Consider the following 23,739-nt stretch of genomic DNA (forward strand, 5'->3'; position numbering starts at 1 on the left):
CTGTCACCTTCATCCTCCTCATTTTCTTCACCCCTTCTGGATAAAATGGAGCCAAATAAGCTTTATTAATACTGTGAGCTTGTCAGATGAATTTCACAGCCTGCAGCTGTAGATCATGTTTTGTGTGCATGTGAAAAACAAAACAAACTTGCATGCACATATCTGAGTTTGTGAATGTGGAAAGTTTTGCAAAAATACAAAAAAAAGATTTGTGCACAGGAATATCATCGAAATTTTGGCACTTTATTTACACCTGAGACGGACAAGCCGTTTGGTATGTCGTCCTCTGACGGTTAGAGTTAACTAAATAGTGTTTGTCATTGCTTACTGATTTTCAACCTCAGCTGAAAAACAGCCTGAATAAAATGGAATCCATCCTGTGATATCATCTCACCCTGGACTTCCTGGTTGTGTGTCCACTTTCTATGATGAAGCGTCTGTTTGTTTAGTTTCCTGTTTTATTTTGTAGTTTTTTTCTCCCCTTGTGTCCTGTTCAACTTTTCATTTCCTGTCTTTGTCTGTTTTCCCTCCTTTTTTGATTGCTTGCCCTGCCCTGATTGTGTCTCGTCCCCTTTGTCTATATATACCTGTGCTCTCCTTGGGACGTGTGGTCAGTTTGTGTCTGTGTCCTTCCTTGCTGTCTCTGCATTTCCTGTGTTTGCTTTGTCTGTGGATTATTCCTTGTTTGGACTTGTTTGGATTCCTAGCTGCTTTTTGTTTGCTCCTGCTCCATTTTGAGTAAGTTTTTTATTTTTGTTATTATCGTTGTTCAACTTAACCTCGTGTCACTGTCTTTCATACTGTCCTGGCTTTATACCAGAAGCAAAAGATTTTGATATGGATTGAGTTTGGATTAAAACCAGCTCCACCAGTGTCGTTGATTGGAGATGATGTGAAAATAGAACAAAGGGGAAAATTATCAATCTTTGATTTTGATAAAAATGCATCATGTAAAGGCATGTGTTTTTGTCACTGTGCACATGTCTGCTAGTTGGCATCACTGCCTGCATTTGTGTTCACAATGTTGGAATCTAATACTGTACTTATATACTATGGACTAAAGTATGGGGACACCTGACTTTTACACCAACAGGGACTTTAATGACGTCTCATTCTAAACACACAGACAGCTTTGCAGCTCTAGCAGCTTCCACTCTTCTGTGAAGGCTTTCCACAACATGTTGGAGTGTTTCTGTTGGAATTTTTGCCCATTCATGCAGCAGAGCATTTGTGAGGTTGGGCAGGGTTGGACTAAAAGGCCTGGCTCACAATCTCCGTTCCAGTTCATCCCAAAGGTTTTGGATGGGGTTGAGGTCAGGACTCTGTGTGGGCCAGTCAAGTTCTTCCACACCAAACTCATCCAACCATGTCTTTATGGAGCTTTGCTTTGTGCACTGGGGCACAGTCATGCTGGAATAGAAAAGGGCCTTCAACAAACTGTTGCCACAGAGTTGGAAGCATAGCATTGTCCAAAATGTCTTGGTGTGCTGAAGCATTAAGATTTCCCTTCACTGGAAGTCCAGGGCCGAGTCCAAACCCTGAGAAACAGCCCCATCCCAATATTTTGTCTATATAGTGTATCATTATACACAGAGCTGCATCAGTGTTCGTTTATCACTTCCTCTGCCCAGAATGTTTAGTCACTCCAGTCTTTGACAAAAAGGGTCAAGGAGATTATGAAGTCACAGGGCTGGAATGAGATGGTTTCATGGCGCGTTCCTCCTGAACCAAAACCAAACTGTTACCCTGCATTGGTTACATTCTGCATCTATGACTAAGTGTGTGGTTAAGCTTTGCTGTGTTTAATTTAGTTAGAGTGAAGTCTGGTGTAGGCTGGCCAGCAGACAGTAAGAGCTTTCTCTCTTGAGATGAGGGAGTGATGGAGTCTGTGGGAGACACGAGAACATGAGGTCAGTGAGGCTGGAGGATGAGACGCACAGCACACCTCTCATTCTAAAAGTGACTGTGCGCTTTCTCGGTTGGATTGTTTGATGCTTACTGGCTGTTCAGTAGTGTCTTCTTTGTTCTACAGTTTTTGCAAAGCTTCATATTTGATTCATTTTTTTTTTCCCTCCACAGGTTTTGCTGTGGAGGTTCCGTCTAAGGCCAAACTGAGGGTGACGACAGGCCTACTGGCTCCGGTGATGTGCACTACGTGTCATTTCCTGTATGTAACAAATACAATTCATTTCTTGTGAATGAACTGCTAAAACATAGTTTATGTCGGTTGTTTCCATTTGATTTTTAGAGCCTAGATGACAGACAAACATCATATAGCAGATGTATTTAGTGATAGCTTGCTTGTGGTCTCCGTTCTGGTTCGTCCTGGGGGTGCTCAGTGGGGTTGAGGTCAGGGCTCTGTGGGGAGCTATTGGTTTCTTCCACACTGGACTCGTCTGGCTATGTCTTTGTGGATCTTGCTTTTTCGTGTTTGGGCGCAGTCATGTTGCTGTTGCTGTGAGGTAGAAAGCATTACATTGTCCAAAATTCCTTTCACTGAGAGTCATTGGCCACACCCAACCCCTGAAAAACAGCCCCCTCTCCCACCTGAATTAAAGAGGTCCCAATACTTCTGTCCATATAGTGCGTTTCAGAACCACGGACAGCCCCATGAATTTTACAGATGATGTGCTGAAGCTTCAGTCATATGGCTGTCAATGCAGCTTTGTTGGTAGCTACCAAATAAAACTGTTCTATGTGAAGATAAATTCACTTTGTGGAGGTCAATAATGAATTGAATGATGTATAATAACCAGCGCTGGCATGCTTTAGGCCTGTGCTGGCAATTGTGAAACTCACTTCTGGCAAAACAACATACTTCAGGGCAATTAAGCCACCCAAAGTCTTGCAAATAAATGTTTGTTTAACGTAAGGAATTTCAAAAGTTTGTCCCGGAGTGAGCGGAGAGTAAGCACGGATATTAGCTGCTGTCGCTAACCGTGACTTTGTTTTGGTGCAACCTGAGCAAACTGAGCAAAACTAGCTTTCAAAACTGGTCTGAAAATATCTGAATTTAACACAGACTTCTAAGCAATATGATATTCTATGATATATAAAAACGTGAGCACGTTTTTATTTTCAAATGTTTATTTTCAAATTGTTGTACCACAGATACTCAGGAAATACTATATAAATAATACCGACAAAACCGTGTAATCTAACTGTAATGCACAGGGTAAAAGTATACAAAATCTTTAGCAAAAACATTTACAAGGAAGCGATTTAAATTTGCAGGGTGTTGATCCTAATTGTCAGATCAAAACAATGCTTTTTTTAACCCCAAAAATTTCTGAGATTTTTCATCCCGTGTGTGTGTGTGTGTGTGTGTGTGTGTGTGTGTACCTTTTTATAATTTTTTCATCATCTGTTATTGTATCGGATTGCACTTGCACACAAACACCTTTCTACATTTAAGGCACCAAATTCAAAGCTACAACCAGGTTGCTTGGTCTGTGTTCCCTCAGAAACTGTCCCCTTTCTTGATGCCAGGGACTTATTTACATCAGAGTACCAGCAGAAACAAGGATGTAGTTCACATGCGTTTTCAGCTGCTTCCCCCTAAACCCACCACCCTGTCAGGTGTGAAGACGGATTGATTTTGTGAGGAAATGTTGCTGCAGACTGTCACTTGAAAGAACTGCAGTGGCATACAAAGTGTGTGTGTGTGTGTGTGTGTGTGTGTGTGGGGAGACTGATGTTCTGCTGACACAGCATATTATTATCACTCAGCATGGTGTTTGCTAAAGTGCAGGACTGCACTCAGGAGACCCAGATTTTTGTGGAGTTAACAGCCCCATCTCCTTGAAAACCCCACAGTATTGACTGTTGTCCTTCAAGTCAACAAAGAAGTCACATCTCAGTGATTTAAGTTGCTACAACGGTCTCATTGGCTGTCTTTGATGTTTTTCTTCTCTCTCTGTGGTGCCGGGTGGGTGGAGGTGGAGAAGTAATGTGATGCAGAGAAGCGACTGGAGCGAGACGGAGCTCTGAGAGAAAACCCAGGTTCACACCAGGGTGGCTTACACTGCTGCGTTACACTGTGCTCACACACACACACACACACGCGCACACGCACACATACACATATACACACACAGGCAAAATGAGCACCTGAGTACACACACGCACGGACGCGCACACAAGCATGCATATTCACAGATGTGCATGCACGAGTAGAGACTCACACATGCACACACAGTCAGTGCGGCTTATGAGTTGTACACCTCAATACCAGCCGCAGTATAGCCCATCTGTGAAAAGGTAAATTGAATTTTACAGGCACAAAGCCGACTCCCCTGCGGTTTTTCGGAAAAAAAGCCCCACTTTGTGAGTCTAAAGCTTTTATAAAGCTTTCGACTCTTCATAGCGTTTTTTTCCCCTCCCTTTCCTTTTCTTCTCCTTCCTGCCTGTCTTTCTCTCTGTGGGGGAAATGAAGGTGTGAGAAACACTGATCGATATGCTCATTAAAGAGTTGTGTCTTTGGGAGGCCTGCCGAGAGTCTGCACAATGCTGCACACAAAGAACACGGAGGCAAGCGCTGCACTGAAACGCCTGCTACATCCCTGCAACACCATCCACAACTGAACAGCACCACTTTTCACAGCCACAAAGAGCTAACAGAGAGTAAAAACACAAACCCTCTCTTCTTGTCCCTCTTCCTCCTTTTTCTCAACTTTTCCTCCTCCTCCTCCCTCGCTGCCTCTTCGCTTACCCAGAGATGTAGTTAAAGCACTTTTATTCTGCTTGTGCAGAGGATTTTCCAATCTGTCCGTGTCTCTATTATTAGAAGCTGCCATACATGGCCGATGTTTCTGTATTGAGTTAACACAAACAGCTATGCAGCTAGTCATTCTACCCACTCAATTAACCCCCACACACACACCAACATGCTGGAAAAACGCAGTTTGATGCGTTAAATTCTAATTAACTACAGCACTACCGCCTCCACTGCTCTAGTGTGTGTGTGTGTGTGTGTGTGTGAGAAGCAGGTGGGAAACACTGTCAGGTGGAATAAAATTGCCAGTGCGAGGTATCCATCTGTGCAGGATTCACCATATGCATTTCAAAAACTCTGCAAGGTTTCCATGCCAAATGATGGAGAGAGATTGACACTGTTCCATCTGCCAGTGCCAGAGTCTATATTTGAGGTGTATGGGTATAAACAGTGGTGGAGAGATTATTAGGCTACAATGTCCTATTCAATTTGAAGAGCTGTTTGGATGAAATGTCCCCTGAGAAGAGGATAAAAATAGGAACAGAGTCAAAAATGGTGCAAAAATCTGTTTAGGAAAAGCAGTTAGCGGCTCATCCAAAGCAGATTGAGAGGGAAAGTTGCTCAGAAACACCAGAACAGAATCTGGTGCACATTATTTACTGATGGTCATAGAAAAAAAAAAAAGGAAGAGAGGAAAATTTCACGAGTTACAGGAATATTTTCTTTCAGTCTACTTTCACCTTTATGGGCTAAATGAATGAAATGACTCGCGCTTCGTTGTTGGTAGTTTTGACACTGAGGATACAAGAAAGCTGACTGTCTTTGATGCAGCGGCACCAATAATAGTACTTTGTTTGTGCTTTAAGTATTTTGTACATAACCTTAGCCATACTGGACTTGCAAAATGCTTCGATTGCAGAAGCAAAAATTTCAACCTTTCAGCACACACACACACACACACACACACACACACACACACACACAAACGCTTATTGAATATAAAAGTGTCCAATGCTGATGAAGTTGTCTGTTGGCAGGGTTGTGTAAACACGGGTCATTTTGTTTAATGCATTCAGTGCCAACTTTTCTACACTTTTCTGAAGTATTGATTGATGTTCAATACCCAGCCTGTATTTATAACAAAATAATGCGCATAAAGAAATAAAGTTATCCCCTTTATTTGGATTTTCCTCCTCTAATCACATGTAAATTTATAACTTTCTGTTTTCTTGTGGACAGCCTGCAGACATTAGAGGCTATTCAAAATTCAGCAAACTAGAACAGGATTTAAGCGAAATGACTAGAGCTGTGCATAAAGACTCACTGCTCACTGCTCACTTACGGTAACTGTTGCAAATCGCTGCTTCCACCCCTGGCTGTAAATGTTTGCAGTGTGTTTCTTCAGACATGTGAGAGTGTCAGTAGATTAGGATGGAGACTGGGGGTGGGGGTGGGGTGCCTCTGGTTCCCGTGGTTGGACTGACCAGCTCCAGTTGCCTGGGTTACTGTATCCCTTGTGGATGGTCAGCTCGCTGTTGCTATGCTAATGAGAATGTATCAAAGCCGAGTGGCAGCGGTTGCCCGTCAAGTGTATGCGTGCGTGTGTGTGTGTGTGTGTGTGTTTTATTTACAGTGTGACACCACAGGGTCACAGGAAGGCCAGAGCTTTTAACTTCAAATGTCATGCCAATTAATAACTTGTGAAATTATGCTGTTTCTAATGGGATTTCTTTACCTCCACGCTGTGTCGTTTTCCCGCTCACCTCCCCTTCTGGCTCTTCCTTTCCTTTTCCTCGCTTCTCTTTCATTATTTACATTCCCTTTCTCTCCCTCTTTTTGGCGCAGTTTATCAGTTTAATCAGCTTGCGTAGGGAGAGGAGGAGGAGGAGGAGGAGGAGAAGATGAGATGGGGGGTGGGTGGGCGACACACACGATCTGCATCATTCTCACATCCTCGTAGTAATGCATCTTTATTAGGCTCCCAACATCAGCCCAGGAGACAAGTCTCTGCTATCACTGTCAATTAGCAGGGGAGCCACTTGGGGGAACGGCTTGCTCCTCTTTATTAATATCTCCAAACAACCACACGGCACTCGGATGTATAGAAAGAGGCTTTCTCTTTATTAAAACACACTCAGAGCAGCAGTGCAAACCGTACAAGAGAATGTCATCAGGCAGTGTAAGGTGCAGTTGCAGAGATTTAGGTTTCATTTGTTGAGAGAATTTAAAAAAAAAAAAAAAAAAAAGAAAGAAAGAAGGGTGCTTTGCTTTATTCAACACAGGGATAGATATTACATTATCATTTCATCATGGCTTTCTGGCAATATGGCTTTTTCAATCAGCGGATACAGATATTATTTATTCATAGATGCATTTTTAAAAGGCACACAAGATACAGCATAGCCAATCTCCATAGAGTTGACACAATCAAATATACATGAATATAATATTAGTGTGGGGGGGGGCAGCTGGTGGATAAATTAAACTTTATTCATATGGAGAACAAGGAGAGGAAATGGGGGGGTTGGAGCAGAGGACATTCACTACACCACATTTATTCCTGCACTCGCTCCACACTTATTTCTTCACAGAGATTTCTATTCGATTTGTCCAAAGCCGCTTCTGTGTGTGCATCACGTTCTGTTAGCCTCAGTGAATCTCTAGTGTCGGTGTCGTGTGTGCGTGTGTGTGTGTGTGTGTGTGTGTGTGGGGTCTGGCAGTATATCCTTGCTTTAAGGCAAGTGTCTCTTTAATGAGGCTTTGCTGCAAAAGGAGCTCCCTAGGACTCCTGACGTGCTCTGCATTTCAAACACACACTCTTCTGCAGCACACAGACCACTAGCACATCCTCTCCTCCATCTCTCTCTCTGTCTCTCTCTCTCTCTCTCTCTCTCACACACTCACACACACACACACACACACACACACAGAATAACTCGCAGGTTGATGTGTGCGTGTGAGTGTATGCCCTGCCGTGCCAAAGGCATTGATTGGTGGCTTCCTGAACAGAGTGAGAGCTTGTCAATGAGAGACAACCTTTCTGATGCAGCCTATCTGTCTTTCCCCTGCTCTCACTCTCACACACTCTCTCTACCCCTTTCTCCTTCCCCGTCTCCCGCTGCGATACTCTCTGACCTCATGTTTATGTATCTCACTATGTCGAGCTGTTCATCAATGCTACTCTGTCAAAAGGGCCCTCCTTCTCCTCCTCCGTTTTTCTCTCTCCATCTCTGCCTCGCCAGCGATATGAATAATATAAGGACTAAACCGAAAAGGAGATAGCAGTACATGCACTGAGGTGCCAACAAACAGGCTGCTGTGTGTGTGTGTGTGTGTGTGTGTGTGTGTTGTTGGGTGGCAGCAAACGCAGGAGGCTAACAGGGGAAGTGAAAGAATTTGCAAATGCTACAAAACAACAAACACAAATCCTGTCAAACACTCTCAAAGTCTGGATGCTTGGTGTGAAGCAGCTTTAATGGACAGAATCTGGAGAGCGCAGAGCAGTTTGCTATGTGCTCAATGGCTTTGGCCGCACACTGGAATGAAGGCACAGGTTCTGTATTGGTTTAGACAATATCAGCGGCTTAGCAAATGTTATGAATAGGCTCAAACGACACATAGGGTGTTTGCAGTTTGAGCAGAGAGGCTCACTGCCAGAGCTTCCTCAGCCAGCTGGTTTTCACTTATTTGGAGTCCTGATAAACAAGCTTGGAGAATTGACTCAAGATGCAGCCGGGACAAAGTGTTGTTCTTTGTGTGTGTGTTCATGTGAGGCCACGCTTCATTGTTTATCAAAGAGAGTGACATGTTGTAGAGCAGATCAGCTCATTAGCGGCCCTGCTGAATTGCTTTTAATGAATGCTATCGGCCTCTAATGAAAAGTATTGTTCTTCAGCACAACTAAATCAAAAGGTGTTTAAAGCGCGTGTCCGTGGCTCTCTCTCACACACACACACACACACACACACACACCTCATCAATGGGCATTTGGCGAAGAGGTCTCTGATGGTGACTCAACACCATAGTTACAGGGCTAACACCCCCTGAGAAATCAAACTCTCATTTAGAGCACAGCCACTGCTCAATACCTGCTCTGTTATCGAGCAGCTCCAGTGGAAGTGTGTGTGTGTGCGTGTGTGTGTGTGTGTGTGTGTGTGGATGGATGAAGAGAAAGGGCTGAGAGAAGGTGATTTCGCTCACACTGATGATGGTGATCTGGCATCAGTGACGTGCAACACCTGACATGTTTGGGAAAGTTTTTCTCTGTTCAGTTGCAAACGCAGCTCAGTAATCGTTCCTTTCTGTTTCAAGACTTTAAGTTAAATATATGAGAAGCAGAGGGTGTGTGTGTGTTGTAGAGGTTTTTAAGAGTTACAGGAAAAGTTAACCCACTAATACAGAAGACCCTGGGAGATTTTCTGCATTCAGAACAGACCTGACTGTTTTGCTGGCAGAGTTGCTGTTGACTCTGCAGCTGTTTTTTAAAAAAGTTCTTATTAACCCTGTTACTTTCTGACAGTGAAGACTGTCGAGCAAAACTTCTCCGACACCGTCCCAAAGAAAGAAGTCATCCGACACAAAAAATAAAGTCACAAAATGTTTTTAATTGTTTGGATTTTAGGGGCCACTTCATTGATTTCACTACAACAGCTGTGCAATGTCTTTATAAGGTCTGTTGGTGTTGGCGGGTGGGTGGGGGTTGGTATCTCAGCTTGAGCTTTTGCTGTAAATTTTTATTTTTCACAAAAATACTGCATTACAAACAGGAAGTGTGAGTTTTGAAAGAAGTAGATAGTTTGGAGTCAGGGACTGTCTACAGTAAAATGCTGTCTAATGCTGCATTATAGGAACTGTAGGTCCCAACTTCATGGAAGTCCAATACTAAATCACTCAAAAGCCATATTTTCAGTTTAAGGACGGTGCAGATGATCCAGTGGGTTTCTAAATGGCTCCGGCACTGGAATAAGAATAAAAAATCAGGTCAGTAATATTTTAAGGTATTGATTCAGCCTGTAAAATATCCACAAGTGTGGAATGTCATCTTCCCCAGCGATCATAAAACTCCCTAATACAAAGGGAATGTCCTCAGTGTCCCCGATGGGAGCTGCCACGCTGTGGAGCGTGAATATAAGCATGAATTATGGTTTAATATCGCTAGTAAATCCAGCTGATTGTCCTTCTGCTCATCTAGATGAAAACAAACAAATTTTTATATCTCATCTGATATATTTGTAAAAATATGTACCATGTAAAAATACATCTTTCCTATCAGCCAAGGTGAAAATGTTGAATGTTTTTATTGTTCGCCTAAATTAAATTCTGGCATCAAAATGTTTGATGGCAGCAGACATTTTTTTTTTTTTTTTTCTTTTTATGAAGTTGAAAAAAAGAAAATCGTAATATCCCAAACAGCACTGAGTGAGAACTTTGTGCCCACAATGACAGCTGAACCTCTTCATCACCTCACCGCCTTAACAGAATTTCTCAGTGCAGCTCTGACAGAGATTTATAAATAAATTTATTGCCTTAATTTCATCAGTCCTCAGGCATCGACCCCAACTCTCGAGGGTGTCAGAACAGTTTTTCCATCACAAACAGAGTATCTATCTGGGGTTGATGGGAGAAAACGAATGGAGATAAAAATTTGAGGGGGGTGAAGGTTGGTAATGAACATGGCGGAGACCTGAGGATGGCTCAGCAGGCTGCAGTCTAATCAGCGCTGCACCTTATTTTTACCCAGACGTGAAGGAGAATTAGGTATTTAACGGCTCGACAATCACACGGCTGTGGCCTGCACCGTGGACGCTTTGTTACCCGCCTAGACCTGTCCAATCAGCCAGCATAGGTGGGTTGTCAGCATGAGTTTGTGCATGTGTGTGATTGAATGTGTATGGGCGCTTTTAGCTGGTTAGCACTCTCCAATCAGTTGCGTTTGTGTGTCTTCTTGCGGCTCGTATTGGCGTTTGATGTCGGCAGACTGGCACAAATTGGCAATCGGGTGAGGTTGGCATGGACGAGGGCCTCTCCTCACCGGGATGCTGACTCCAATTGGCCCCTTCTCTTCTCTCCCATCCTCTCATCCCTCTGCTGCTCTCTCACCAAAACTGTTTTAACTTGACCCTGACAGGTGCTCCTGACAAAACCCATTACAGTCTCAATTACGCTATATATCTCTCTCCTCCGCTGCTAGTTTTTTTTTTTATCTCTTCTTCCTGCATCCCTTTTCCCCATTCCTTCTCCCAGTGCTGGTGGGAGCTCTAAGCGGTCGGCGTTGTCGCTTCCCTCATGACTCTATCAGCAGTCTATCACCGCTCAGCATCTCAGTCCTCCCAATTAGCCACGGTGGGACCATCAGTTCCCTCTTCATTAGGAAAACGGAGCTCAGGGAAAGAGAAAGTAATGGAGGGAGGACAGGCGGATGCATGGGAGGAGATGCTGGAGGGGAAAAAAGACTTGTATGGTACAGCAGTAACACTTTCAGGGTAAAGGTTCCCATTCCCCTAAGAAAGGTACTGACATAGTCATGAGTTTAACTGCTTGTATACGTGCTCTCAGATGGCAAGCAGTTAAGTCCATTACCTCTGTTGATTCCAGTGGAAACTTGATGGCATCCCAGCTGCTGAGGTAGAAGGCAGGGGCAAGCAGACTTGTGTGTCTGCTTATTTGCCGCTGCTGTCTGAGCTGATTTAACTTTTTTTGTTTTGTTTTGTTTTCTAAGTTTGGCTGCACCAGCGTAAAACGACCTGAACTGGAGGACCCTGAAATACACATATCAACCTCCAGGTTTGATTACCCAATCTTGGGCCAACAATGTTTTTTTTGACTCAAAGCTTACTTAATAGCTTTTTTTCCTTCTTATTTGTAGAAAGGGTCACTTGGTGGCAGTGTCAACAGAAAAAATTGGTGTCTGAAAGGACTTTCCATCTGCCCGAGCTGAGATTCACTCCTCAAGAGACCTAAATTGTGAGACGTTTCAATTCCTCGAGCAAGGCCCTTTTTTTGACAGGGTTATGGAGTTCAGCCCTTTTATATAATATAGTGGGTGAAGCAAAACTTCATCCAAGAAATAATTTTGGGAAATATGCTCTGCTTCCAGTCTTAGTGCTAAGCCAGAGGTTTTCAGACAGGAAGGTGGGACAGTTCTATCGCTCTGCTCATCGACTCAACAAGAAAGCAAAACAACGTCTTTGTGAAAATGTCACACTATTTCTTTTACACCGGGAACGGTCCCAAGGCTCTACCGTTTGAATTTTTTTTCCTTCTGGGATCTTTTATAGTAAGAATTTATATATGCACAAATTATACAGCAAGAGCCTTGAATAGAATGGCATATATTAATATAATATTATCTAACCTCGCCGCAGTTTGGTCTGTGCTTCTCCCATATTATACACTCGCTTCTCCCTCTTTTTTCTGCCTTCTCTTTTGTCTTCTCCAGTGGTTTACCATCTTTTCCGGAGAAAAGGGGGGAGGGCGGTGAGATGTTGAAGGAGATGGGCGAGAGGTGCAGGGAGCAGCGAGTGATGAATCTCCCCGCCGTCTGTAACACTCTCCGCTTCGCCGGCTCTTCCCTCGTTTCTGACCCAAATCTAATGCGACAGGACTCGTTTTCACTGTCCCCACCCACCCACACTCCCACCCACACACACACACCTCCTCCCACATCCCCTCCCCGCCATTGCAGGAGTCGTGCACCACCCCTCTATTTTTAGCTGTTTGTCCTTGAGTTACAATCCCTGAAAATTGCCATGATCCATAAAGGACTGGGTTGTGGTGCTTGTGGGAAAACACACACCCACCTCTCCTGCAGCCCCTCCACCCCCACCCTGCACCCCACCTCAGTTGCCACCTCAAAGTGTGTGTGTGTGTGAGCAACAAATCGTTACCAATTTCAAGTCTTTCGCAATTACTGGAGCGAATATTCCTCTCATTAAAGAGGTGAAATAGAGGGAGCGTTAAACGAGTGTAACGCCGACAGATCAGGCTGTTCTTTTCTCTGCCCCCCCAACCACCACACACACACACACACACACACACACACACACACACACACACACACACACACTCATCCCCCGCCTCAGAAAGTTATCCACTGTAGCCAATTAGCATGACTGCTCTGTCTAGCATTAGCCCCCTTCTTCCATATCCAACTCTCACTCTCATTACCGTCTTTTTCTCTCTTCCTCTCTTATCCTCCACCAACCCCTCTTCTCACTCTCTTTCTTTCTCATTAGGCCTGCATCGTAACGCAGTGAATCATAATAGGTGCTCTACACTGTGAAATGGCTTTAGCTTTGTCTCATTTCACCGCTTGTAGTGGGAGAATGAGTAAACAGACAATCTATTCCACGCAGGCACAGACACACACCGACAGACACAATCAGGGCTGTCCATTAATCTGTCGTAAAGCAGCTTTTTGCCCGCCTGAAGAAATCCCTGATATTCACAATCGGAGAAGGAGAGAGAGAGAGAGAGAGAGAGTGGGGGCTAATCTATGGGAGCTGCCATGCAAGGCCATGTACTATCCACTGATAATAAACAGATGAATCCGGCGAAGAAGCAAGTTTTGGATGAGATGTAAAAGAAGCGAAGAGATAGTGGAAGGAAAAGGGTGAATCAGGTGGAAGGCCAAAAGGTAGAAGAGCGAGAGGATGCATCACGGGCGGAGGCGGGAGGCGGGAGCGGAGCACGGCGAGGAGGGGGTGGGGGGGCGGAGATGGCGGCACCGAGGCGCATTCTAAGCCCTGAATGTAAATATGCGTGAGGGGATTATCACAGAGTGCCAGGCGGCGCTTTTGGGGCTTTGTTTCCGTGACACCGTGACGTTGGCTTTGTTTCCCTGACAGCAGACGTGTGTGTGTCTGTGTGCGTATGTCATTGTGTGTGTTTGTGTGTGTGACATCCAGGCATCTGTTTCCTGCTGGAAAAGGTTAATTACATCTCCACTGCCTGACTGGACGTGCCATGCATAATCACACACGCTAATGAGACCTGTGTGTGTGTGTGTCTTTGTCTTTGTGCATTCTGAAAAGGCAGTTCTACAGCAGCTGAATAGCAATCTTAACCACTTGTTTCAGGTTTGAAAGTCTATTGTTGCAGCCAAGAAGAAACACAAGCACTCAGACACATGCTTTCAGAGTCATACACTCACACAGGTGACAGCTGGAAGCGCACCTCGGTGGCATTTACGGACAGACACTCCACTCCCACCGGAGGACATTAATTGATGAGTTTGCATCAGTGTGTGTGTGTGTGTGTGTTCTGCGCGTTTGTAATTACTTGGCTGCCTATTAATGATGCTACGGCACCAGAGAAGGGACTTCTCACAAACCCTGTTGCTCATTCTGACCCTTGACTCCTATCTTCACACTCCAGCTAAGCTGCTGATTGGACAGCTGCTCGGCTTTAGATTGGGCCCAGCTCAGCGTGAAAACTGAGATGAGCTCCAGCCCTCCATGGGTGACTTTGGAAATTACTGTACACTTTCTCAGTTGGCTGAAGTTTTCACTAAGTTGATCTGACATAAGCAGATAGGTGAGGAGGTGCAGAGCTCCGTAGAGCTTTGGTTCCAATTCGGCCTCTGCGGAGCTGCGATTAAGGAGGAGCAGGGAGAGATCGGGCATCGCTGAGAGGTGTGACTGAGAGAAATAATGGATTTCTAGGGCCCAACGTCTCTTCACACCTTATATAGTACACCGGCTATGGCAAGACATGAATCAAACAGATACGAAATGTTTTTTGGAATCACATCAGCAAAAGCAAAGTTCTCAGTCAGCTGCCAAGGGAAAATTAGAGTGCTGCAGGGATGGGTAATGGGGATGAGCTCAGGGTTCACAGGCCTCTATTTTCATCAGTCTGACTGATCTCAAGGAATATGGCTCAAGACGTATTTGTTGTTGATGTTGTTTTTCAGTTTAGGCGATTTAAGAAGTAGAAAATACTGTAAGTGGAACCTAAAGATAGTGGTTCAAAAAGTGCCAAATCAATTCTGAATGTTCAGTAAAAGCCTGTGTTTGGTGAGGCCTTTTACCATCTCTGTTATAGCATTCCCACACATCAGACAGTACTGAGCTGCAGTAACCCAGGCTGTACATTTCAGGCTGTTAAAGGATAAAACCCCGGCGAAGGTGAGGAGATCGCAGCTGACAGCGCCGCTTTCACACCTCTGTCTCCTGATCCCTCCATTGTTCTACCTCCTCACCCTCCTCTTCCTCCACTTGCTCCTTTTTCTTCTTCCTCCGTCGGCGGCAGAAGCCGTTCAGGCCACAGAAGCAGGCACAGGTGAAGGGCATGGCCTACCTGATGCACCGCATCCACGTAAACCTGCAGAGGGAGAGGGAGGGGAGACAGGGGGGAGAAGAGCGGAGCCATTAAAACGTTTCACTGTCATCTGACAATCTGCCAAGAGATCACGCTGCTTGTGAGGAATTTTCTCCCAGGAAGTCTTTTGAACGCTCATGGATATCTGGCATCAGAGAAGAGAGGGGATTTCAATCTTTTATGCATATTGAGGCAAAGTGAGTTTTCTGATTAGAACTTTTAACTCTATGATGATATTTTTTTTTTTGTCTGGCTTAATTTGATTGACTTACAGTTTGCCTGCAGGATTCACTTAAAGCAAAAAATATTATCAAGTGAACAAGTAGCTGCCATTTCATCCTGTGTGGTGGACGCTTTCAGCTAAAGCGCCTCCCAGCATCAATGTCTAGAACTAATCTGATTATTATGGTGGCTACTTTTGAACACAGAAAATGAAAATTTTACCTGACTGTACACATAAGTGAGGATTTCACGAATCAGATTGTGAACAGCTACTTTGAAGAAGTCTGCTAGCTGAAGCTGTACAACCAGTTAGCTTGTACAGGTTCTTTTTCTAGATTTTAGAACTGATTTGTATTTTTCTCGGTTTTTCTCTCTGGGATGAGCACTCATCTTTGGTTGTACTTGACTGTGAAGCTAGTTATCTTGCTTGTTAGCTGGCATTGCACAGCTATCTGAGCAGCTAGCCGTGATGGGTGAGTCTCAGTGGTGTTTCTGATCTGTTTAATGAAAAATGTGGAGGTTTAAAAGTGTTTTTGTAAATTGCAAATTGCTTTTCTTTTAATTAATGTTCATCATTGTTGAAACACAGTCTCACTGATCATTTAATACTGTGGGACATTAGGCATCAGTTTTTAAGTTTCTAAAAAGTTTAGTTACCTAAATCTATCTTTAGCTTAACCATAGTTTATTTGCAGTAACCATGATTTTTTTTGCCAACCATACTGCAGTTGAAATGCTCCTTGGCTCCTTTGACTTCTCTCATCATGCTTTTATATACAAGCTTGTACCTCTTGAGTTTTTATCAAAGTTCAGAGCTTCATGTACAAGCCATGAATTGCTCCATCAGTCAGAAATAATGTGACTTTTCCTTTTGAAATGCTAGACCTTTACTATTACTCCTGTGGAGCTCTGCAGGTGAGGTCGGAGTGTCTCGTCCAGGTGTGATGGAAATTCAAAGGAACCACTAGGTGAACATGACCTGGAGGACCCACATGGGGTAAAAGCACTGCGTTATCGCCATTGTCAACCCTGAAGGCTACATGTTCAGGACCGTATTGTCATACATGAAACCACCAGGCTTCAGATGTTAATCGTCTGAGATTTACCATCATCTATATCAACCACAGGTCTACAGCAGGAAACCTCTGTAGTCCAGTTCATGTACAGCAGAAGGCTGTCGATATAACGCTCAAGGTGATGTTTGTTTCACATTTTTGCTGTGCTCTCAGCAAGAAACTCAATGCAGTAAAAGTTGCTGAGGTTCAGTCAATAGGTCAGTCAACACACACACAGACTGCAGTAAAGATTGGCATGGTGGTCTATTGAGCCCCGTCACTCAGCGAGAAGAAAAACTCGACTGTTATCGTTCTCACACTTTCCTTCACATACATGTTTGTGCTTACATTATTTTCCCTCTCTCTCTCTCTCTCACTCAGACACACACACACACACACACACACACACACACACACAAGTAGTCTTAATGCTCACTAAATTCCCAACGTTAACATTTTTCACTAGCGAGCTAGCAGCCAATCACAAAGGAGCACTGAGATTAGGAGACGCGAGGTGAAACTGAGAGCTTCATTAAATACCAACCTGAGTCAGCAGCACCAGCAGGCCCGGCTGGAGTGTGTGTGTGTGTGTGTGTGTGTGTGTGTGTGTGTGTGTGTGTGTGTGTGTGTGTGTGTGTGTGTGTGTGTGTGTGTGTGTGCGCAATGCAAGTGGGAGAGAGTGGGTGACAAAAACAGGCACTGAACAAAACAAAGTGTGTGTGTGTGTGTGTGTGTGTGTGTGTGTGTGGCTTTAGGGATTGATGCACACTTCAGCCTGTCTCATATGGGGGCAATTAGCTGAGCCAGACTGAGCTGCCTGCAAGGAGAGACAAAAATGCCTCAGGCCATGCAATGTATGTGTGTGTGTGTGTGTGTGTGTGTGTGTGTGTGCGCACACATGTATGCTAGTAAACCTCCATGTGCTCTTCTTTTATCCCTCCTCTGTCATTCCATATATCCATCTAATCCTCGTCTGCAGATCTCCCACTCTGTACCCAATGGCTTTAGACCCTATGTGACATGCTAGAGAAAATCACATAGGAATAGAAAGCCATAAAACACAGCAGCGAGCCAGTCACGCCAGTAGCAGGAGTAAACTTTTCTCTCCTCGCAGAGATTCATGTGTGTGTGTCCGTGACTGTGTGTGTGTGTGTGTGCAGTGCTTTCACTTCATGCCTTTAACACCCTCAGCTTGTCTGACAGCTTACAAGGCCCTGCAGAGGATTTACAACAGTGCTGAGACACCTCTCTTCACTGTGTATCCTTCTTGTCTCCTGTGTATCCTCCAATTCCTCCCCTCCTGTCCTTCGATCTCTCCCAGCTCGCTCATGCTCACCCGCTTTCCTCCTCCTCACCCCAGCCCAACTGCCCCCACCTGCTCGCTCTCCATCCCCAGCCATGCTTGGAGTCCATGTCTTGTTGTGGCAGTGTGTAATGATTACTCGGGTTTCGTTCACAGAGATGAGACAGATGAAAACACAGCCTGCAGACCATCTGAATTATTAACTGGCTGAAAATGGATGAGTCAACATTAACAGAGAGGGGGAGAGGTAGGCAAAGCAGCCCACGTGCATCCACAAATACACACATAAATGAAGAGCCACAGGCCTGAGTACAGCGTGGCTCTGAAGATGGACCAACCACAGTGCGATCCAAGCTAGGATTATATTTCTGTTTGGTGATCGCGGCCAAGGAAAAAGAAAATTAGCAATGAATATGGATTATTAAATACTCTGGTTGTCAGGCTGTAACCCCTGCCGTTAATGCAATGTAATGGGCTTCGGTGAGAGTTTCCACTGCTACATTGGGGCTATAATATATATGTGTGCGTGGGAGTGTACAGTCATTAAATGAAGCAAGTAGTTTCTATACTGTCAATACGTTAACACCAATACATAAGAACTGTATGTGAGAGGATAAAACCGGCCATACATCAACCCTATTAATGTATCGCATTTGCACTTGATTGGACTTTTAAGGCTAATATCAAAATTGTATTTAGAATTGAAATTGAAATTGAAACTCTCTACAACTCTAACTCCACAAAATGTTTTCGTCGTTCATGTCAGATTATTCAAGATTATTCACAATCCGGCTTTGACCTGACTGAGGGACAAGGCAGATGACACATTGGCACTTTATGGACCATAGAGGCTTCCTTCACGGTTTGCCTGACATACATAGCTAAGGAGCTGTGATGAAGTCGTTTGTCCTCTAAAATGACGCGTGATCAATTTTTCCGCCCAGTGCTCATTTTTGTTCCTGATGCCTCATGTCTGCCAGGTCTTGGCTCAAAGCCCAAGGTGAACATTTTGGGAAATGTGCTTAAAGACTCTGTGTCACAGAATTACAGATAAAATGTGTTAATTTGAGAGATGTTAATATTTTTATTTATTTATTTATCTTTGAACAGAGCTTGGCTAGCTTGCTGCTGACTTCATATTTTTCCTACAGACATATCTGTCTTTTGGTCTGACTGTCGGTAGGAAAGGGAATCATTTCTGAAATGTTGAACTATTCCTATTTATATAAAAGGCAAAAACACACATACGCACCCGTACGATTGCTAAAAACCACATAATTTCCGTATATTTTCTCTGCATGTGGTGAACAAAGAGCTACTTCACAATCTGGAGGGGAATCACTACTTTTTGAGAGACCGCTTGAGCAACAGGCATGGGAATGGGAAAGTCAGAGGGCTGGAAAGACATGCACAGATAAGAAGAAATGAGAGATAAAGAGGGAGGGTTTGAGAATAAAGCAAGAGGACACTCTGAGGGAGAGCGTTCGAAGCAGGTGGGATTAATGTCAGTCATCCTGTTTAACCTCATCCATGTGAAAACTCACGCCGCTTCCTTGTATGCGCTTGCATATGTTTATGCATGTGTGCTTTTGCCCGTGTGTGTGTGTGTGAGTAAGCTGATTTGTGTCTTATCGAGATCCTCTGTGGAAACAGACAATGTGGTTTATTTGTTATCTTCTTGTTTGGACGACGAGATAAGGCGATCAGTGTTTGTGTGAGTGTGCCGAAACGTATGAGGACGCCCGTATTTGTGTGTGTTCTCAAACTTGTGTGTGTGTGTGTGTGTGTTCACAGAGCAATAGATAAGCCGAGAGCTGTGCATTTGAGTGACAGAATCCTAATGTTGATCCCAATAGTCAACAGTCGAGAGACGTTACACAGAAAGCTTATTAGACGTTTATCCATTATTTATACTGTGCCTGCCTTCGGACACACACACACCCACACACACAAAGCAGAAACACAACATGTTCCTGACTTCTACTCATGGAGTATAAGTAACCACCGAGAAACCTCCTGTCCAAAATGTTTCCCATCAAACAACAACAAGCACTAAACTGGCACATAAACCAGACGTGTTACTCTGCAGTGGCCTCGAACGCTCTGAATCCCAAAGCACTTGCTTTCACGTTCAGGTTTTTTTTTTTTTTTTTTTTTTCCCAGATCATTATATGCAGAGAGTAGACTCAAAAGGCACATTGCAGCACACAAAATTCACAGAAAATGAACTTCAAATGCAGGAAACAATCTTAACAATGAGAAAAACGCCCACAGATTTCATTCTACTTACATCTCCTGTTTGTTGTATCGGCAGCAATCCTGCACTTCAGTGAGTTCCCTTCACTCCGTCGCTGTGTTGCCACATACAAACATTTCCCTGCCCCCCTTTTTCTGATCGAGTCAAACACTCAGGTCGTCCTTTTCCTTTTTGTTTTGTTTTTTTTTGTCTCCACTTTTCTCCTTCATCTTCCGGCTTTAAGCCCGAGTTACAGTCTTTCCTTAGCATCACATGGACACTAAAACCAGTGTGTGTCCTGGATTCCTGCACTTCGTTCTGGTACCTGCACAAAGCTTTCGCCTGTATCTGTTGCATTCTTGTCCCCCCACCTCCACCTCCCCGGTCTTCCCACCCTCCCAACTCTCTTTCTCGCTGTCCCACCGCTCCCTCGTCCAACACAAAATGCCCTCTGTTCTGGTCTCAGGTAAAAACTCCCACCTACCAACCCCTGAGTCTAGATAACCGAGAGGGCTGAGAAAAAACAAAAAAAACAGGGACGGTTTCTGTTGTTCCAATACAAAGACGTGATGAAGAGGGAGGAAAAGATGGATTTATATATAGAAAGAGAGAGAGAGAGAGAAGTCAAGCGCGAAGAGGACAAAGTCAGTCAAACTGATAAGGTGGTACAAAAGGTAAAGCAGGAGCAGCGGACAGAGACTGAATGACGTCCTGTCAGGCCCAGGTATTTGAATAGTGCGTGTGTGTGTGTGTGTGTGTGTGTGTGTGTGTGTGTGTGTGTGCGCACGCATGCAGGTTCAGGTACACTGTGGTGTGTTGGAGTCTCAGTCTGTCCTCATGGCTAAGTGTCTCCCAGTCCCAGAGAACAAAGAGCCTATTGACTCAGTAACACACAGTAGCTTTCTCTCTTCTCTACAGGCCAGTGCTTTGTGCTCGTCCCCTCAACACACACACACACAGTCTCACACACACACACACACACACACACAGTCTCACACCACCACTCCACCTGCGCCTAGATACATCCGCGCTCCTTCCAGAGTGGCTCGTTACTCAACACTGACATGTTCATTTCGTCACACGGGATACATAACGTACTTATTAAGGCGTAGAGTCTGATAATTAGTTTGACTTATGACTACTTATCTTGACTTTTGACTTTAATGTCTCTGAATAAAAGTGGGATTCGCTTGAAACTTTGCGAAGTGAAATAAGATCGAGAATCGACCAGATGAGAAAGTGAAACATATCTGATGCAAGGGTGATTCACTTTACTTGTGAAAAGTCTGACCTTGAGTGTGACTCAGAATTAGACTAAAATACTGCTGCAACTGTGATGTTATGATTTCTTAATGTTTTATAAAATGCATTTACTGTAAAATGACAAAGTAAGAGTCGTACCATACTTCAGCTTTGTCGATTTGTCGTGGATGCGTACAAGGAGCGTTCATGGCCCGATCAGCTGCCCCCTATAGGCCCTCGGACATGCAAGACCTTTCAGATGTAAAACTGTTTTCAAATGTTCCACAACCAACAATCAGAACGTCCTGCCCTCTGAATGTAGTTATTGAACAGGTGTTCAAAGATGAGGAGGTTAGTTAAACTTTTCCGTTCTTCTTTTTCTCTCATTCTTCTGCTTTGTTTCAAGCTTACTGTGGATCTGTTCAGGTGACGTCTGCTCTACTAATGTTTTTCATGAAGAACAAAGGTACAGTAACGGTGGTATTTGGATGCAGCCGCAGCATCTGACCTACACTAAGAAAGTTGGCTTCAAAAAGCTTCTCTTTTGCTCACATACGGAGCGAGAACAGAACTACAGAGAGCCAGCAAGGAGCTCCCGAGGTCTACCAGAGGTGCGTTAATTATAACCTCCAGGTTCCCAGTGGGGAATAAGGCTTAACGAGGCCTGGGCAGAGAGCAAGGGGATTACAAGATCTCGCTAGCACCTTAACTGTCTGGCCAACCGTTGAGCTCCTCTGTGAAGTTATGAATGTGGTGAATAATAACGTTGTAAGGCAATTGGCAGGAGCCTTCCAGGCACTGTGAGCTGTGTGTGAGAGAGAGTGTGTTTCTGTGTGTGTCCTGCAGCTGAGAGATTTCTCGCCTCAGCTGGTTGGAAAGATGACCTGAAACTGAGAGAAGAAAACAACAAATGGCGAACGAGGGAGAAAGCAAGAGAAAAGAGGACAGAAAGGTCACAGTGATCTTGGAGCAACGGAGAGAGAGAGAGGGAGGAAGAGGGAGAAGGAGACAGAGACTGTGAGATACTGTTGTGTTGGTAAATAAAGGACATGAGAAATGGTAAAGTAATTCTTTTTTGGGACGGCCTTCGCTCTAGTCAAAACAGCCTGGACAAGCTCCTGGTTTAAAGACTGGTTGGTCACTGAAATGAATCGTAATGCTGGTTCTTCTCAGAATGCAGACAAAATCTGTAGTCCTTCTTTTGTTTTGGAAGTCAAGCTGAAGTTAATCTTCACCCTGTTAGTCGCTTAATTTCCTGTAAATCCTCCATTGTAGCTTAGCAAAAACACAGTCCACGAAAACATAAATGGAGGAATTTGTACAAAAGAGACTAATGTTGAAAAACAGCTCTTTGATTTGGATAACTTGATTCTGTCTCATGTTAGCTTCAAGTGCAATTTAGCGTTTCTGCTATCGGTATGTTCAGTCTGAACGTGAAGCATGTTTTTACCTTACGTAAAACCCACCAGTTTTTCTGCTGGTGTGTTTCTGCCGACTATTTGTACCTGCACCCCAAGCAGTCGCTGTATTTACTGTACAGGTGTAGCCAGATAGCTAGCAAAGTATGCACCAACACCGTGCATGTACGCTGGGTATGATTGTCTTTGCTTGTCTGTGAAAGGGTTAAGCCTTCGACTATTCTTTCCACGAATCACTACAGTGTCAGAAGTTGTGTCAGAAGATGTTTTTTTTCCCCAAAAGTTCAGACGACATTAGATTTATAGCAGCTGGCTCTCAGTGTTAGCTGTGTGTGCTGTGTTTGTATGTTTAAGTGACAGCTCAGACTCACCGGGAACTTGTCTTTTTCATTATTTTTACTCTCATCTCGCTCACTTTTCTGACTTCTCTGTACATGTGTGAGGTAGTCATAGAGCTTCAGGAAAAGCATGAACTCTTCACTTAAGCTTTAACACTTCTCAACTCAACCACTCGACTACATTAGCACCCAAAAGAGAACGAGGGAACGATTACAGCGACCAATAACCCACGAGTGTTGTATTAAAATAGACTTGTAAGCTCTCAAGCAAAAAAAGGAAAAAGAAAAACAGTAGAGAGAGAGAGAGAGAGAGAGAGAGAGAGAGAGAGAGAGAGCACCCTGCCCTAGTTATTCCCCTGTAAGCTACTCACAATGCAGACATGGCAACGGGCCGTGCGAGGCGAGCGCGGGAGAGGAGATGAGAGGAGAGCGCAGAGATGGGAAGAGGAAAAAACGAACGAGGGACAGAAAGTCAGGCCAGAAAAAGGATTAGTGATCAAAGAAAGCCAGCGGCCATCCTGAAAGCCCCTGACGGACGCGCACACCCACACACACACACACACACACACACACTCACACACACACATTCATAGAGAGAGGGAGAGAATGAAAGAGATTATAGTTTTTTTCCATGGGGTTAATCATTTACCTTCCTCCTTCCCAGCAGCACCTTGGCTGTGAGAATATGAGCACCTTACGCTTAAATCCATTTGCATTAGCCATAGTGTAAATGTTAAGAGGGCAAACATACTCTTTCTCACACACACACACACATTGATTGATTATGGGGCTGTAATGAGAATATATGCCAGTCTAACTTTCTCTCTAATTGGTTTCATAGCTTTTTCCCTGGAGAAGTGCTTTGGGAAAGAAAAGCCAAAACCTTGTCCT

General features: G+C 44.2%; 1 long non-coding RNA gene across 1 annotated transcript; it reads left to right on the top strand.

Moving 5' to 3' along the window:
- The first annotated feature begins 588 nt into the window (after window positions 1-588).
- LOC124056918 lies at window positions 589-22,415 on the top strand. The gene is made up of 3 exons (XR_006843033.1): window positions 589-738; window positions 2,080-2,167; window positions 21,939-22,415. It is a non-coding gene; the product is annotated as an uncharacterized LOC124056918 (long non-coding RNA).
- Window positions 22,416-23,739: the final 1,324 nt, after the last annotated feature.

The sequence above is a fragment of the Scatophagus argus genome, chromosome 3 (assembly GCF_020382885.2).
Source record: "Scatophagus argus isolate fScaArg1 chromosome 3, fScaArg1.pri, whole genome shotgun sequence".
Classification (NCBI taxonomy): Eukaryota; Metazoa; Chordata; class Actinopteri; family Scatophagidae; genus Scatophagus; species Scatophagus argus.